A 17,743-nucleotide genomic window follows, 5' to 3' on the forward strand; every position below is an offset into this window, starting at 1 on the left:
GCCCAATGTCACCTGAATAAGTAGGAACAGGATACATATTGCACTGAGTACAAGCAGGGACTCCGGCAACTAACTATGACAGCATAACTAAAAGGGGAGAGCCAGAAGGTAACTCAGGCATAAGGGAGCCCTGGGACATAAAGCAGCCAGCCACTACACCGTCAAACTTGAGTGAGCAAGCGAGTGGGGACTGACAGCATCCATACATCCCAGTTTACCAAAACACTCTATGTCTGAGGACCCTCCAGATCTACTCCTTTACCTCATAAACACCATTAACAAAAGGCTTGACTAAACAGATATGTTTTCAGCCTAGACTTAAACACTGAGACTGTGTCTGATTCCCGAACACTACTTGGAAGACTGTTCCATAACTGTGGGGCTTTGTAAGAAAAGGCTCTGCCCCCTGATGTAGCCTTCACTATACGAGGTACCAGCAGATAGTTGCACCTTTTGATCTAAGTAGGTGTGGCGGGTCATAGAGGAACAGAAGTTCACTCAGGTACTGTGGTGCGAGACCATTCAGTGCTTTAAAGGTCAATAGTAGTACTTTATAATCAATACGACATTTGATTGGGAGCCAATGCAGTGTGGATAAGACACGGATGATGTGGTCATATTTTCTAGTTCTAGTAAGGACTCTTGCTGCTGCATTTTGAACTAATTGGAGCTTGTTTATGCACTTATTGGAACATCCAGACAGTAAGGCATTACAATATTCCAACCTGGAGGTAACGAAAGTATGAACTAGTTTTTCCGTGTCATGTAGTAACATTAAATATCTTATCTTAGCGGTATTTCTGAGATGAAAGAAAGCTATCCAGGTAATGTTATCAGTGTGAGTTTCGAATGAAAGACTGGGGTCAATAATCACTCTGAGGTCTTTTACTGCTGCATGTGAAGAAACAGAAAGGCCATCCAGAGTTACTGTGTAATCAGAAAACTTACTTCTAGCTGCATGTGGTCCTAGTACAAGTACTTCAGTCTTGTCAAAGTTAAGCAGAAGGAAATTAATAAGCATCCAGTGTCTAATGTCCTTCACACATTCCACAATTCTATTAAGCTGGTGTCTCTCATCAGGTTTTGCAGAAACATACAACTGTGTGTCATCAGCATAACAGTGGAAACTAATACAATGTTTACGAATAATATCACCCAGAGGTAACATACATAAAGAAAAAAGCAGTGGACCTGTAATGGAAATTTCTAATAAACACTTCAGAACACTTAACAGTTGTCTTTTCAGTCATTTATTATAATAGATCATATAAAAGATATATAAAATAGGAAAGGAAAGAGAAGAATAGAAGAGGACATCACTTCTGATGATGCCGAGAGTACGCGCACTCTGAGTTGTGTTTTAGGAATGTTATCTATTATACTCTGAAAGCATTCACTCACTGCTTGTGTCTTCACGTGATTGGCTCAAGATTTTCTATGAAGCTTTGTTAAAGCGTGCACCTGGCGTGCTCTGGTATGTGCAGGCGGATGCGAGTTAGGGAGAGCTCAAGCTCCCTGCTTATCACCACCGAGGTCAGGAAAGGTGGTTACATCATGAGAAGATGCGTAGTTAGGACGAACTCAAGCACCCTGCTCATTACCACCAAGGCCACAGAAAAGCGGCCAAAACATAAGAGTCAACATAAGAAAGCAGCACTAAGAGCTTTTCTACACTTCAGGATGCTCTCCTTCCACACTAATTTGAATGCTACCAATTTTGTTTGATGCCATTTACGTTCCAATGCGGCCAAAACATCTCTCACATTATAGGTCACTTGAGCTCAACACACAGAAACAAAGAGAATAATAATGTTCATCCATTAAAAATTCCCTCACAGACCCAAGACAGAACCTTGTGGAACACCAAACTTTACCTCAGTACGTCTAGAAACATCACCATTTATATCAACATACTAATAGCGATCAGTTAAATAAGACCTGAGCCAGGAGAGGGACGTTCCCTTAACTCCCACAACATTTTCTAGTCTGTCCAGAAGAATGGCGTGATCAATGGTATCAAATGCTGCACTGAGGCCAAGCAACACAAGCAGCGAGACACAGCCCTGATCAGATGCCAACAGTATGTCATTTACTACTTTAACCAAAGCTGTCTCTGTGCTATGATGAGGTCTAAATCCTGACTGATACATTTCATGGATGCTATTCCTATGTAAATATGAGCATAACTGCTGTGCCACAGCTTTTTCAAGGATCTTGGAGATAAAGGGGAGGGTTTGATATTGGCCGATAATTGGACAGCTGATAGGGATCAAGGTCAGGTTTTTTAATCAGGGGTTTGATAACTGCGAGTTTAAAGGATTTGGGTGCATAGCCAATTGTAAGAGAAGAATTTATTATTTTTAGAAGCGGTTCAGTTACTTCAGGTATTATGTGTTTGAATAGACGTGTAGGTAAAGGATCTAGTACACAAGTTGAGGCTTTTGATGCCGAGATTAATGAAAGTAATTCAGTTTCTTTTAGGGGAGTAAAACATTCTAATTGATGATCTGATACAGTTATATTGTTAACTACAGTTATATTGTTAACTGTATTGTTACTTACATTGTCTGACCTTAAATTAGTAGTTTGAATTTTTTGGCAGATATTCTCAATTTTGTCATTAAAAAAATTCATGAAATCATTGCTACTACATACTACAGGTATGCATGTGTCTCTAGTGGACTTATTCCTGGTTAATTTTGCTATAGTATTAAATAAGAATCTAGGATTATTTTTGTTATCTTCTATTAGGGAGGAGAGATATGTTGATCTAGCAGCACTAAGAGCTTTTCTACACTTCAGGATGCTCTCCTTCCACACTAATTTGAATGCTACCAATTTTGTTTGATGCCATTTACGTTCCAATTTTCGAGTGGTCTGTTTTAATGTGCGAGTGTCATCATTATACCAGGGTGCTAATTTTTTGTCTCTGACCATTTTCCTTTGAAGAGGAGCTACATTATCTAAAGTATGGCGGAATGTTGACTCTAAGCATTCAGTTGCCTGATCAAGTTTTGCAGGGGCTGACAGTGACCCAATCAAAGTTGATAACTCTGGGAGATCATTTATAAAGCTCTGTGCAGTAGTTGACGTGACTGTACGTTTAATACAGTAGCATGGTGAGGTGCATATATTATTACTCAGACATAGTTTGAATGAGATGAGATAATGATCTGAGATAACTTCAGACTGTGGAAGTATGACTATATTTTCTACGTTTAACCCGAATGTTAGTATTAGATCAAGGGTATGACCACAATTATGGGTCAGTCCTATGACATTCTGATTAACCCCTACTGAATCTAAAATGGACACAAATGCTGTTTTCAAAGGGTCTTCTGGGTTATCGAAGTGAATAATAAAATCTCCGACAACTAAAGCTTTGTCTGAGTTTCAGAAAGAAACTCAGAATATGGCCCTGGGGGCCTGTAAATAATAAGTAACGGAATTAACTGGGTAGACTTATTTTTCGAGGCTACATACATGATATTAGTATGAAGAACTTCAAATGTATTCAATTTATAACCAGGTTTTTGTGTTATACCTCGATAATCATTATAAATAACCGCAACGCCTCCTCCTCTGCCAGTTAGATGAGGCTGGTGTATATAACTGTATCCATTAGGACTAGCTTCATTTAATGCTATATATTCATTTGGCTTCATCCATGTTTCAGTTAAACAAAGTGCATTAAACTCCTGATCAGTAATGAGTTCATTAACCATTAGCACTTTAGATGCAAGAGATCTAATATTTAATAGCCCCACCTTTAGATCAAAGGTGCTGGCAGTGGCTGTACAGTCAGTATGATAGAGTCCCTTATAACCAGAGCTCTTTCAGGTTTCTCAGCGGGTGCATCACTAAGGAGAGCAAACCTGTTCGACACATGACACGGAGAGGAGTGGTGCTCCCGTGGGCAAGCCTCAGCGGTAGCTTTGGCTCTACACTTATGCCACCGAGCCATCACCCATTCGCTCCGCTGTAAGGGCTCTAATGGCAGAGTTGGGGGATTACTAACTCCACCTAGGGCAGGTTTGTTTGTCTGTTCCCAATGTAACTCAAAAAGTCGTGAACAGATTTTGATGAAATTCTGAGGAAAGGTGGACTGCATCACAATCTGGATTTGCATCAAAATCTACTCAATTGTTCCTTGGCCCATGGGCCAAGGAACAATTGAGTAGATTTTGATGCAAATCCAGATATGTATGTGGATCCAGGACTTTTTGCCTTTTTGTAACGTAACTCAAAAAGTAGTGAATGGATTTTGATGAAATTTGGTGTACAGCTTTAGCATTATCCTTGGTGCAAGTGACTTGATTTTGATGTTGATAATATGTGGTTTGGTGGAGGTATGTACACTACTGATTGCCTTTCTAGTTTGTATTGTGCTTTTAACAACAGACATTGTCACAAAACAGCTTTACAGAAATATATAAATTCTGGATATAAATTTTAAACGTGAATTTATGTTTATCCTTAATGAGCAAGCCAGAGGCAGTGTTAATAAGGAAAAACTCCCTGAGATGATATGAACAGGGGAACCAAATTCAAAAGGGAACCCCTCCTCATCTGGGTGACACTGCAGAGTGTGATTATAAATAACTCGCTTCTATAAGGTCCTATAAGACCATATAGTGTCCTATATGGTCAAAAAGTGCAATTGTATAACCAGGAAATTCATTATAGTTTTAACATGAAGTCTATTCATGTACATATGAAGGTTTGAAATTGTCCTTTAATGCAAGCATATTTTATATTATTTATGTACTGAGTTAAATTTATTTTGTTTCCTTTTTGTTATCACCTAGACTATTGCAGCACTAGATATACACTATATTGCCAAAAGTATTTGCTCACCTGCCTTGACTCACATATGAGCTTAAGTGACATCCCATTCCTAATCCATAGGGTTCAATATGATGCCGGTCCACCCTTTGCAGGTAGAACAGCTTCAATTCTTCTGGGAAGGCTGTCCACAAGGTTTAGGAGTGTGTTTATGGAAATTTTTGACCATTCTTCCAGAAGCGCATTTGTGAAGTCACACACTGATGTTGGACGAGAAGGCCTGGCTCTCAGTCTCCACTCTAATTAATCCCAAAAGTGTTCTATCGGGTTGAGGTCAGGACTCTGTGCAGGCCAGTCAAGTTCATCCACACCAGACTCTGTCATCCATGTCTTTATGGATCTTGCTTTGTGCACTGGTGCACAGTCATGTTGGAAGAGGAAGGGGCCAGCTCCAAACTGTAAAAACAGTCTGCATGCCTAGGTGCTTGATTTTATACACCTGTGGCCATGGAAGTGATTGGAACACCTGATTCTGATAATTTGGATGGGTGAGCAAATACTTTTGCCAATATAGTGTAACTCGATATCATATAACTCCCGACTTTTCAGGATTGAAAGTCAATCACATATAAACATAATATAAACACAGTTTAGCCCTCTCAAATATACAAACTGCATGGGGCCATTTTGAGTGTAGATCAAAGCTCATTCCACCTCCAAGGAATTAGGACACTGAAGCAGAAGAGAAAGACATGACAGGAACCCTGTTGTTGGGCTCATATGGGAGGTTATGAACCATGTGAGCAGAAGCATTCTGAATACTCGACAGCAGGGGTTTTCAAAGTGTGGGAGAGTCAGCCCCCCCCAGAGAGCAAATAAACAACAGCACCCCCCCCCCCCCCCCTTACAATTTTTGTTGTTGCTATACTTAATGTTCCATTCGTATTTTAAAAAATGGTTGTTGTCCACATTTTAATTTTTTTCTTTTACACATTTTGAACATCTGTGCTTTTTAAAACATCTTTTTTTTTACACATTTTAAACATCTGTGCTTTTTAAAACATCTTTAACACATTTTAAACATCTGTGCTTTTTAAAACATCTTTTTTTAACACATTTTAAACATCTGTGCTTTTTGAAAACATCTTTTTTACACTTTTAAAACATATGACCTTTATTAAAACCTCTTTACACATTTTAAACATCTGTGCTTTTTAAAAACATCTTGTTTTTTACACATTTTAAACATCTGTGCTTTTAAAAAAAAAAAAATCTTGTTTTACACATTTTAAACATCTCATAGCATCGTTAGCTAGCACCTCTTGGCAGACAACACACTGTGGCAGTGGAGCATCTTCAGATCCAGTCCATGAAAATCCAAACTTTAAATAATCATGGTCATACTTCCTTCTTTTTTTGCTTGTCCCAGACTCTGTCTCCTCACTCACTGTAGATTTAGGTACTAAAAATCGATCCATTTTGTCTCTGGCAAAGGCTAGCTGAAGTTCTCTAAGTGTCTGCAATAGTAACTTATTTTGGTTTATTTTTCCTCACGTTGCGCCCCCCTGAAGAACTCTGGCACCCCCTAGGGGAGGCGCGCCCCACACTTTGAAAAGCCCTGCTCTACAGGATACAGAGAAATAGCCTAGAAATAACTAAAGCTTGGATAAAAAGTTAACTGTGTTTATATAATGTTTACATGAGTTCAGTGATGGTGTTGTCTTCTCCTGCTTGAACACATTGCACTCATTTGCATAAAGTTGATCATCGCTGAACTTTTTCCAGCAAAGTGCTGCATTGAGGAATAGGACATGGCAAACTTGCAGGTGGACACATACTATAAGCCAGCATGACAAAGCAAATCTTTCATTTCAATTTAAATACCATAGATGAAAATATTGTGCCTGAATCAGACAGTCAGCACTTTCCTAAGATTCACTGAGATTTGAATGAACACCTGATTATTACAACACTGTCTGAACCACAGCCAACTGGAGTAAAATATGCTATTCATAATAATAAAGCATTTTAAACATGCAGCTTCAGTGATTGTTTACTAGACTAATCTTGTGAAATAAAAACATTAAAGCAAGTGTTTATGTCAATGTGTCGGGTGCAGGCACAGGGGAGAGCAGGGAGAAGCAAACTTCAGACTGAGCCAAAATGAAGAGCAGGAATTGTAGTCAGAGTAATGGGTAGGGGTCGTTCGATTGGCAAACAAGGTAATGCAGAGAAAACAATAGAGCGAGGTCAGGGACTGAATGTAGATAACAGTCTAAATACGGGAAGTCAGGCAGAAAGTAAACAGCTTAGTAAAGTTAGGCACAAACACTAAACGGTACTTCACGATGTGAGTATGTGAGAGCTGGGCTTAAAGGAGATACGCAGAACCTTTATTTTTAAATAAATTTTATACTCTTGTATGCTGCATGAATGGTAATTAAAAAAATATATATTTTTGAGAATTAATCTCGACCGTAAAGTTGGCATTCGAGCTGCCCCACTGAGCCAGCCAGCCCTGAGTGCGTGACGTCACAGCGGTAACCGGTTTTAAGGCCGAGGCCTTTGACAGCTATAGACCAAAGTCATATAAATAAAAATTTATGGTGAAAGTAAGAAATACCATTACCGACTTGCTCAACTAAGACTGATTTGACTTCATTGATTGTGGGTTGACTCTCATTAAAACAGAATAGGTGTTATAACTTATGCAACATGCATAAACATGCATGCATTTTCACCGATAAAACATAAAAGGCTAATTAAATAATCAGATGAACTGAGACGATCACATTCTGAAGCAAATTAAATAATCTTATACCGGTAACTTAAACACACAATACAAGTTACATGTATTAATCTTAATGCAGGTAAACGTATTGTTTTTGTTGTTTTGTATCCAAATGAGAGTCGCTTCTTACCCGTCTGTGTTCTCGTTTCTTGAAGGCCGATCTTGTGGTCAATTGTTTTGAAACAATCTGACTCTCAGTTGTTTGTTCAGTTCTCCGTTCATTTGCTTCTTCCACGTAAGGGTGAGATATTGCTGCTGAGGCAAGCATATCCAGCAGAGAAATCAGACAGCTGGTCCACTCATTCTCCATTTTTTCCATACTGAGTATTCTGCTATTACTGCTTGGCTCAGGCAATTACTAAAACCCGGGACGGGACGTCACCAGTTTTAGCAACAACCACAGGGAGGTCACTGCCCGAGCGATAATATGTCACGTCCCATTCCGTCCTGGGTTTTACCAACAATCCTCAGCTCACACTCCGGGAGAACTGGTACAACTGAACTTACTTTCCTTTAAAAATAAATAAATAAATAACTTTCCTTTTCGGGCGGCACGGTGGTGTAGTGGTTAGCGCTGTCGCCTCACAGCAAGAAGGTCCTGGGTTCGAGCCCCGGGGCTGGCTAGGGCCTTTCTGTGTGGAGTTTGCATGTTCTCCCCGTGTCCGCGTGGGTTTCCTCCGGGTGCTCCGGTTTCCCCCACAGTCCAAAGACATGCAGGTTAGGTTAACTGGTGACTCTAAATTGACCGTAGGTGTGAATGTGAGTGTGAATGGTTGTCTGTGTCTATGTGTCAGCCCTGTGATGACCTGGCGACTTGTCCAGGGTGTACCCCGCCTTTCGCCCGTAGTCAGCTGGGATAGGCTCCAGCTTGCCTGCGACCCTGTAGAAGGATAAAGCGGCTAGAGATAATGAGATGAGATGAACTTTCCTTTTCTTGTAGTTTTCTTTTCCTTTAATTGTTGGTACTGCACCCTCTTTCAATACGGGCTTATAGCCAACGCTCCTCAACAGATCAGATGCCTCGTAGAAGTCTTCAGTAAAATGTGCAGAGCAGAGGAGAGACCACTTCGTAGGCACCCAATGTGCCCATGAACTTCTCGCAAAATGCGTCGAAATCTTTGCAGTTTGAACATTCTTGGGCCATGAATGCAACGTAAATCCAGCCTCTGTCATGTTGCTTCACTGGCCAGCAACATATCTACGTGGCATGGCAATAAATTAGCTCAAAATGAAGGATCGGCATTGCAGTCAGCTCTGTGTTTTAGTATAGTGGAAATGGCGATGAGACCAATAGACTTCCTGCTGTGATGTTATGGACGTCAAGGTCATTCACTCAGACCGCTACCTATATGAATCACTTTAATCATAAAAATTACTATATTAGATTTATTGTTAATGCTTAAAACTATTCCTGTGCCATTTTTGAGGTCTCAAGGCATTTATAAACAAAAATTGAGGCCATGGTTCTGTGTATATGCTTTAAGTAGGCGAGGTGATTGCTGAGGAACGAGAGATAGGTGCAATTAGTAATCAGTTGACAGAGGGTGCTGTGACTCTTGGATGTTGTAGTCCGGAGCAGCCATGTTTGGAGGCTGTTCCAAGCTTGTGTTTTCAACACCATTACTGACAGAACCCCCCCAAGGAGATCCCTCTGGGAGCAGCTATCTTTCTTGGTCACCCTCTCCCTCTAGGTGCAGGCTTGTTAGGATGCTGGCTGTGGAACTCCTGTATCAGGATTGAGTCCAGGATGTACCTGGAGCTCACCCAACTTTGCTCCTCTGGACCACAGCCCTCCCAGTCTACCAGGTACTCCAGCTGACCTTGTCTGTGGCGGGAGTTCAGGATCTTGTAGATCTTGTGGAAGATGGGTTCGCCTTTGATGTCTGGGGGGGGCTCTTGGGTGGGTGTGTTTGTGGCTAGAGGACCCTAGATGGCTGGTTTCAGGCAGGAAATGTGGAAAGTTGATGCCATTCTGCTGTGAGGTAAGAGCTCTAGTTTGTAGGATACTTCATTGATTTTGCATAGAACTTTGTATGGGCTTGCAGTACCAGGCTTGCAATTCTTTTGCATGAGTTGGGCTCCCTTAGATCCCTCGTGGAGACCCATTCCCGATCTCCTGGAGAGTACGCCAAATTTTTACTTCTGCATTTGTCTGCATATTGTTTATACTGTGCGTTTACTATTTCTAACCTTTGGTGTACCTCTTCCCATACCTGCTGGCTATGCTTGAACCAGGAGTCAATTGCCTATACTTGGGTAGGTGTGTCATCCCATGGGAATGGGGGGATGGGGGGTTGATAGCCAAGTATGCACTGGAATGGGGTCAGCTGTGTGGTGGAATGTTTGAGTGAATTTTGTGCATACTTGGCCCATGGGAGGAATTGTTCCCAATCCCCCTGGTTTCGCATGCAAAAGATGTGCAGAAAACATCCCACCTCCTGATTGACATGCTCTACCTGGCCGTTGGATTGAGGGTGACAACCAGATGTGAGACTTACTGAAACTCTTAGTCTTTCCATGAAACTGGACCACTGTCTGGAAACAAATTGGGGACCCAGTCACTCACTATGTCCTCAGGTATACCAAAATACTGGAAGACATGGTTAAAGATTAGTTCAGCAGCTTGGAACACAGTGGGTAGTCCTGATTATGGGGTAAGTCTGATTGCTTTCTAGAATCTGTTGATGATTACCATCGTGACTGTGTTACCTTGGGATGGTGATAGGTCTGTGATGAAATCGATGGCGATGTGTGACCAGGGTCTCTGAGGTACAGGGAGAGGATATCATTTCCTGGCAGGTGGAGCATGTGGTACCTTGGCTTGGGCACAAGCTGAGCATGAGGAGACAAAGTGATTGATATCCAAAATCATGTTCTCACACCAGTACTTGTTCTTTATCAATTGGTATGTGCAGTGACTGCTGGGATGACCAGTGGCAAGGGATGCATGTGCCCAGGTGATGACTCTTCCTCTGAGATTGGGTGGGATGTGCAGAAGTCCAGATGGACAGTTCTCAGGAGGAGTCAGGGGGTGGTGACTGTTTGACCTCCTTGTCTAAGTCCCAGGTGATGGCTTATGTGAAACGTTCTGGTGATAAGACGGAAGTTGGTTCAGAGGTGTGGAAGACTTGTGGATTTGAGAAAGTGCATCTGCTTTGGGATTTCTGGTGCTGGGATGATATGATTTCATGAATTGAAAGTGAGTGAAAAACAGGGCCCACCTGGCATGTCATGGGTTGAGTTGTTTGGCAGTCATTCTAATTTCTTGTGATCTGTTAGTATCATAAATGGGTGCACAGCGCCCTCCAGCCAATGTCTCCACTGCTCCAGGGCCAGCTTGATAGCCAAGAATTCTCAATTGCCAATGTCATACAGTGGTGCTTGAAAGTTTGTGAAACCTTTAGAATGTTCTATATTTCTGCATAAATATGACCTAAAACATCATCAGATTTTCACACAAGTCCTAAAAGTAGATAAAGAGAACCCAGTTAAACAAATGAGACAAAAATATTATACTTGGTCATTTATTTATTGAGGAAAATAATCAAATATTACATATCTGTGAGTGGCAAAAGTATGTGAACCTTTGCTTTCAGTATCTGGTATGACCCTCTTGTGCAGCAATAACTGCAACTAAACGTTTCCAGTAACTGTTAATCAGTCCTGCACACCGGCTTGGAGGAATTTTAGCCCATTCCTCTGTACAGAACAACTTCAACTCTGGGATGTTGGTGGGTTTCCTCACATGAACTGCTTGCTTCAGGTCCTTCCACAACATTTTGATTGGATTAAGGTCAGAACTTTGACTTGGCCATCCCAAAACATTAACTTTATTCTTCTTTAACCATTCTTTGGTAGAACGATTTGTGTGCTTAGGGGTGTTGTCTTGCTGCATGACCCACCTTCTCTTGAGATTCAGTTCATGGACAGATGTCCTGACGTTTTCCTTTAGAATTCACTGGTATAATTCAGAATTCATTGTTCCATCAATGATGGCAAGCCATCCTGCCCCAGATGCAGCAAAACAGGCCCAAACCATGATGATACCACCACCATGTTTCACAGATGGGATAAGGTTTTAATACTGGAATGCAGTGTTTTCCTTTCTCCAAACATAACACTTCTCATTTAAACCAAAAAGTTCTATTTTGGTCTCATCCATCCACAAAACATTTTTCCAATAGCCTTCTGGCTTGTCCACGTGAACTTTAGTAAACTGCGGATGAGCAGTAATGTTCTTTTTGGAGAGCAGTGGCTTTCTCCTTGCAACCCTGCCATGCATACAATTGTTGTTCAGTGTTATGTAACTGGGTTTTTTATGTAACTGGGTTTTTTATTCTTAAGAACAACTCGCAGCCCAAGGGCTGAATTACATGTTCCATACAGCAATTATACACGTATAAAAAGAGTAAAAGGTGACATTATATCAAACATTTACAATATATCAACATTTACTTAAAATAACTGCCACTTAAAACCCTTACTATTATAGTAGAAAATCTGTAGGTGAATTTTACACAGTGAATTAGGTAACTACGAGTACTGTGGCAATAATCTTCAGTAAACACATACCAATAGGCAGGTCTAACTACATTAAATTATTTAAAAGTTTAACGAGGTAGGGTAGTGGGCTTTTAGCATAATGAGTGGTGTGTGCTGGAAATTGGTCAAGTTTTTGTTTTGTCTTGTGATCCTGCCACTCACCTCACCCCTTAGTTGAGGTAACCAGTGTCTGTACAGTTCAGACTTGCATAACTTCTTGGCAAAGTTCAGACACAAAGTGACGCGTCAATCTTTGAGTTCTTGGAGATGTAGAGTTTCACAAGCCGCAGAGTAACTGGTAAAATTGTTGTCTAGGATGATTTTTGTCACTCACACTGGGATGTTTTCTATCTTCTTTTGTTGGATAATAGTTAAGCCTGGATGCCACAGAGGTGTAGCATACTCCAGGACCGTACATACAAAACATGTGTAGACAGTCACCAGGTCATGTACGGGTAGATGAAATTGCCATAGTTGGCAGAGGAGATAAAAGCCTGTGATTCCCCTTCTTGATTATTTCAGTAACATGTGCTTCCCATCTCAGGTCCACCTGGAATGTCACTCCTAGGCACTTTGCAACACTGACAACTTCCAGCTCATGACCATCAATGGTGAGAGGAGGTAGTGGTGGAGAGTTGTGGGTGAAGCAGACATGCATGGCCGTACACTTGCCAGGGTTGAGTCTCATCTTGTTGTTAGTGGTTCTCTCCTGATGGTGGGCTCATGAACATTAGCCAATGTGAGAGAGGCCTTCAGTTGCTTAGAAGTTAGCCTCGGGTCCCTTGTGACCTCTCCGACTATTACACGCCTTGCTCTTGGAGTGATCTTTATTGGTTGACCACTCCTGGGGAGGGTAACAATGGTCTGGAATTTCCTCCATTTGTACACAATCTGTCTGACTGTGGATTGGTGGAGTCCAAACTCTTTAGAGATGGTTTTGTAACCTTTTCCAGCCTGATGGGCATCAACAATGCTTTTTCTGAGGTCCTCAGAAATCTCCTTTGTTTGTGCCATGATATGCTTCCACAAACATATCTTGTGAAGATCAGACTTTGATAGATCCCTGTTCTTTAAATAAAACAGGGTGCCCACTCACACCTGATTGTCATCCCATTGATTGAAAACACCTGACTCTAATTTCACTTTCAAATGAACTGCTAATCCGAGAGGTTCACATACTTTTGCCACTCACAGATATGTAATATTGGATCATTTTCCTCAATAAATAAATGACCAAGTATAATATTTTTGTCTCTTAATTAACTGGGTTCTCTTTATCTACTTTTAGGACTTGTGTGAAAATCTGATGATGTTTTAGGTCATATTTATGCAGAAATATAGAAAATTCTAAAGGGTTCACAAACTTTCAAGCACCACTGTAGTTCCTCTCAGTGGGTGTAAGCTTCTTTGGAAAGAAAGCTACTGGATGCAGCTTGGGCTTCTCCCTGAATCATTGTGAGAGCACCCCTCCTACTCCCATTTCAGATGCGTCTACCTCCACCGCAAATGGTTTAGTTGGGTCTGGATGTTGTAGTATGGGAGCAGAGGAGAAGCCTGCCTTGAACTGGTTGAAGGCTTCTTCAGCTGCTGGGTTCCACTGGAGGCGATGTGGCCTGTTCTTTAACAGCAAGGTTAGAGGAGTGGTGATGGTGCTGAAGCCCTGAATGAAGTGATGGTAAAAGTTTGCTGTAGCGAGTTCAATGTGTGGGTGGAGCACAGAAGACGGCAGGACAGAGATCAGGATGCACAACAGCTTTTTTATTGCCAAACTTTTCAGTCTAACAGTTCATTTAAACATCCGGAGACTGGCTCGCGCACATGCAGACTGTAGTCTCCTCTTAATGCCCCCCTCCGCTCTCACTCTCCCTCCTTAAGTAGGGCGCGGTTTACTGGGGAGAACACACACAAAACATAGGTTAATCACACTCAGGTGTAGCGATTCTGCCACTTACCTCCCCCAACTCCGCCCTCCTGTCACAGACCGGCGCTTGACCACGCCCCCGCTGCCACATACCCCCACCGCCCGACTCAGGCCGGGCGCCCGTCCGGCCCGCAGCCGACTCCCCCCCCCCCCCCTTGACGGGAGAGGAAGTCCGCCACGACCATCTGCGCCCCCGGCCTGTGGACCACCTTGAAGTTGAAAGGTTGGAGCGCTAGATACCAACGGGTGATCCGCGCGTTGGCATCCTTCATGCGGTGGAGCCACTGGAGGGGCGCGTGGTCCGAACAGAGGGTGAAAGAGCGCCCCAGCAGGTAGTAACGGAGGGCGAGGACCGCCCACTTGATCGCCAGGCACTCTTTCTCGATGGTGCTGTAGCGCCCCTCACACACTGACAGCTTTCAACTGATGTATAATACTGGGCGATCCTCTCCTCCCACCTGCTGGGACAAAACGGCCCCCAGCCCTCTGTCTGACGCATCTGTCTGTAACAAAAAGGGGAGAGAGAAGTCAGAGGAGTGCAAAAGTGGCCCCCCACACAGTGCAGCCTTTACCTCAGAGAAAGCCCGCTGGCACTGCTCCGTCCACTGGACCGGATCTGGCGCCCCCTTTCTAGTGAGGCCAGTCAGCGGGCTGGTGACATCCGAATAATTAGGTATAAACCTACGATAATAGCCAGCCAGCCCCAGGAACTCTCACCCCCTTTTTGGTCTTGGGCCTCGGGCAGGCCGCAATCGCTGCTGTCTTATTAATTTGGGGATGCACCTGCCCGTTACCCAAGTGGAAGCCCAGATACCGTACTTCCACCCGCCCAATCGCACACTTCTTCGGGTTGGCAGTGAGCCCCGCCCGCCTCAGCGACCTAAGGACGGCCCTCAGGTGTTGCAGGTGCCGCTGCCAGTCATTACTATAAATGATGTCGTCCAAGTACGCGGCCGCATAGGTGGCGTGGGGCCGGAGGACCCAGTCCATCAGCCACTGAAACGTAGCGGGAGCCCCAAACAGCCCAAACGGAAGTGTGACGAACTGGTGTAAGCCGAACGGTGTGGAAAAGGCCGTTTTTCCCTGGGATAATGGAGTCAAGGGGATCTGCCAATATCCCACCGTCAAATCCAGTGTCGAGTAAAAGCGAGCAGTGCCTAGTCGATCGAGCAGCTCGTCAATACGAAGCATTGGGTACGCGTCAAATTTAGACACCACGTTGACTTTTCTATAGTCCACACAGAACCGGACCGAGCCGTCGGCCTTGGGAACCAAGACCACCGGGCTGCTCCAGTCACTGTGGGACTCCTCGACGATGCCCATTTCGAGCATGGCCTGAAGTTCTTCCCGAACCACCTTTTTTGTGTTCGGGTAATCTATAAGGACGGCTATGCACTACCACCCCCGGGGGCATCTCAATGTGGTGTTCTATGAGGTTGGTGCGACCGGGCAGGGGCGAGAACACATCCAAAAACTCGGCCTGCAACTGGGCGACCTCCGTGAGTTGGGTCGGGGAGAGGTGGTCTCCACAGGGGACCGGAGAGGTGCGAGATGCCAATGACCCTTTTTGGACCTCCGGCCCCAGCTCCGTCTTCTCCGGAACTACCGACACCAACGCCACGGGGACCTCCTCGTTCCAGAGCTTCAGCAGATTGAGGTGGTAGATCTGTAGCGCCCCCTCCATGTCCATTCGCCTAACCTCATAGTCGACGTCCCCGACTCGCCGTGTGACCTCAAAGGGCCCTTGCCACTTGGCGATTAATTTGGAGCTCGACGTGGGCAACAGGACGAGTACCTTATCTCCCGGAGTGAACTCTCTAAGGCGCGTGCCCTTGTTGTACAGGCGGGTTTGCCATTCCTGGGCCTGCCACAAATTCTCCTGGGTTAGGTGGGTGAGCGTGTGGAGTTTTGCGCGCAGATCCATAACGTATTGAATTTCATTTTTGCTCTGTGAAGGTCCCTCCTCCCAATTTTCCTGCAGTACATCTAAGATGCCGTGCGGCTTACGCCCATACAATAATTCAAATGGGGAGAACCCCGTGGAGGCTTGGGGGACCTCTCGCACTGCAAACAACAAGGGTTCGAGTCACTTATCCCAGTTATGTGCGTCCTCACTTACGAATTTTTTGATAATATTCTTGAGGGTGCGATTGAAACGTTCGACTAAACCGTCCGTCTGTGGGTGATACACGCTGGTGCGGATCGGCTTAATACCCAGTAGCCCATACAGTTCGGCCAGTGTTCGTGACATAAACGAGGTGCCTTGGTCAGTCAGAATCTCTTTCGGGATTCCGACCCAGGAGATGACGTGGAAGAGGGCCTCTGCAATACTACATGCGGAGATATTGCGAAGAGGCACTGCTTCCGGGTATCGCGTTGCATAGTCCACCAGAACCAATATAAAACAGTACCCTCGTGTTGACCGATCTAATGGCCCGATGAGATCCATCCCAATTCTTTCAAACAGGGTCTCGATTAATGGTAGGGGGCGCAAGGGCGCTTTTGGAATGGCCACTGGATTTACCAACTGGCATTCGCGGCACGCCGTACACCACTTACGGACGTCGTCGCGAATCCCCGGCCAATAGAATCGGGCCATTATCCGGGCGAGTGTTTTATCCTGCCCGAGGTGTCCTGCCATGGGATTAAAGTGAGCCGCCTGGAATACCAATTCCCGGCGGCTCTTTGGAATTAACAACTGGGTGACACGCTCCTTTGTCTGAGTGTCCTGCGTCACTCGGTATAACCTATCCTTTAAAATGGAAAAATAGGGGAAGGGCGGGGTGGCGTTCGGCTGGAGCGTTTGACCATCGATTACTCTCACTTGGTCAAACGCGTGTCGCAGAGTTTCGTCTCGCGATTGTTCCAGTGGGAAATCCGCGAGGGATTCCCCAATAGAAAGAGGAGGGGCCGGGGGCTCCTCACTCTGTCGCGGAGATGACGCAGACGGCTCTGCGACTGCAGCTCCAGCCAAAGCGACACCAGGACCCTCCCCTGATAACCTGCAGGACCCACTCTTTACTAGGCGTGCCATCAACCCTCGAAATCCCGGCCAATCAGTCCCCAAGATCAAAGAGTGGGTAAGGCGAGGATTAACCGCCGCCTTCACTATGGATTTGTCCCCTCTGAAATGTATGTTGACCGACACCAACGGGTAGTAGTGAATATCCCTGTGCACACACAACACCTTCACCCCTTGTGCTCCCCCCAATGCCTCGTCTTGCACCAGGCTTTGGCGGATCGAGGTCTGATTGCAACCCGAATCCACCAACACCTGATATGTCGCCCCTTGTACACTTACCGGTATGCGATACGCTCCGGCCTGATCGAGGGCAGCCTCTGGCGCGTCGGGGATCTGCACCACCGCCCCCACCTCCATCGCGGCACACTGTTGCTGCAGGTGGCCCGGTTCCCCGCAGCGCCAGCAAACCGGCCCGGGCCTCCCCTCTGCAGCTGTGGATTGAGGGTCACTCACCTGAGGAGGGGGAGAGACAGACACAGAAGGGAGAAATGGGAGGGCACCACGGGTGCGGCGGGCCGGCTGGGGTGGAGCCGGCCCCCGCCTCCGTGGTGGGGGAATGGGGCGAGGACGGGACACGGGAGGAGGGGGAAGAGAGAGAGAAGAGGAGAGAGATGATGATGCCATCCGTTGTTCTGCCGCCGGGACAGCCGCCAGATGATCCTCCGCCAGTCCTACGGCCTGA

At 44.8% G+C, this 17,743-nt stretch overlaps 1 protein-coding gene across 1 annotated transcript in view; it reads left to right on the plus strand.

The window, feature by feature from the left end:
* Positions 1-17,743, plus strand: part of fam131ba (family with sequence similarity 131 member Ba) — a 64,357-nt gene that overhangs the window by 33,851 nt on the left and 12,763 nt on the right. The window lies entirely within an intron of this gene.

Source organism: Neoarius graeffei, chromosome 22 (assembly GCF_027579695.1).
Source record: "Neoarius graeffei isolate fNeoGra1 chromosome 22, fNeoGra1.pri, whole genome shotgun sequence".
NCBI classification, from domain to species: domain Eukaryota; kingdom Metazoa; phylum Chordata; class Actinopteri; order Siluriformes; family Ariidae; genus Neoarius; species Neoarius graeffei.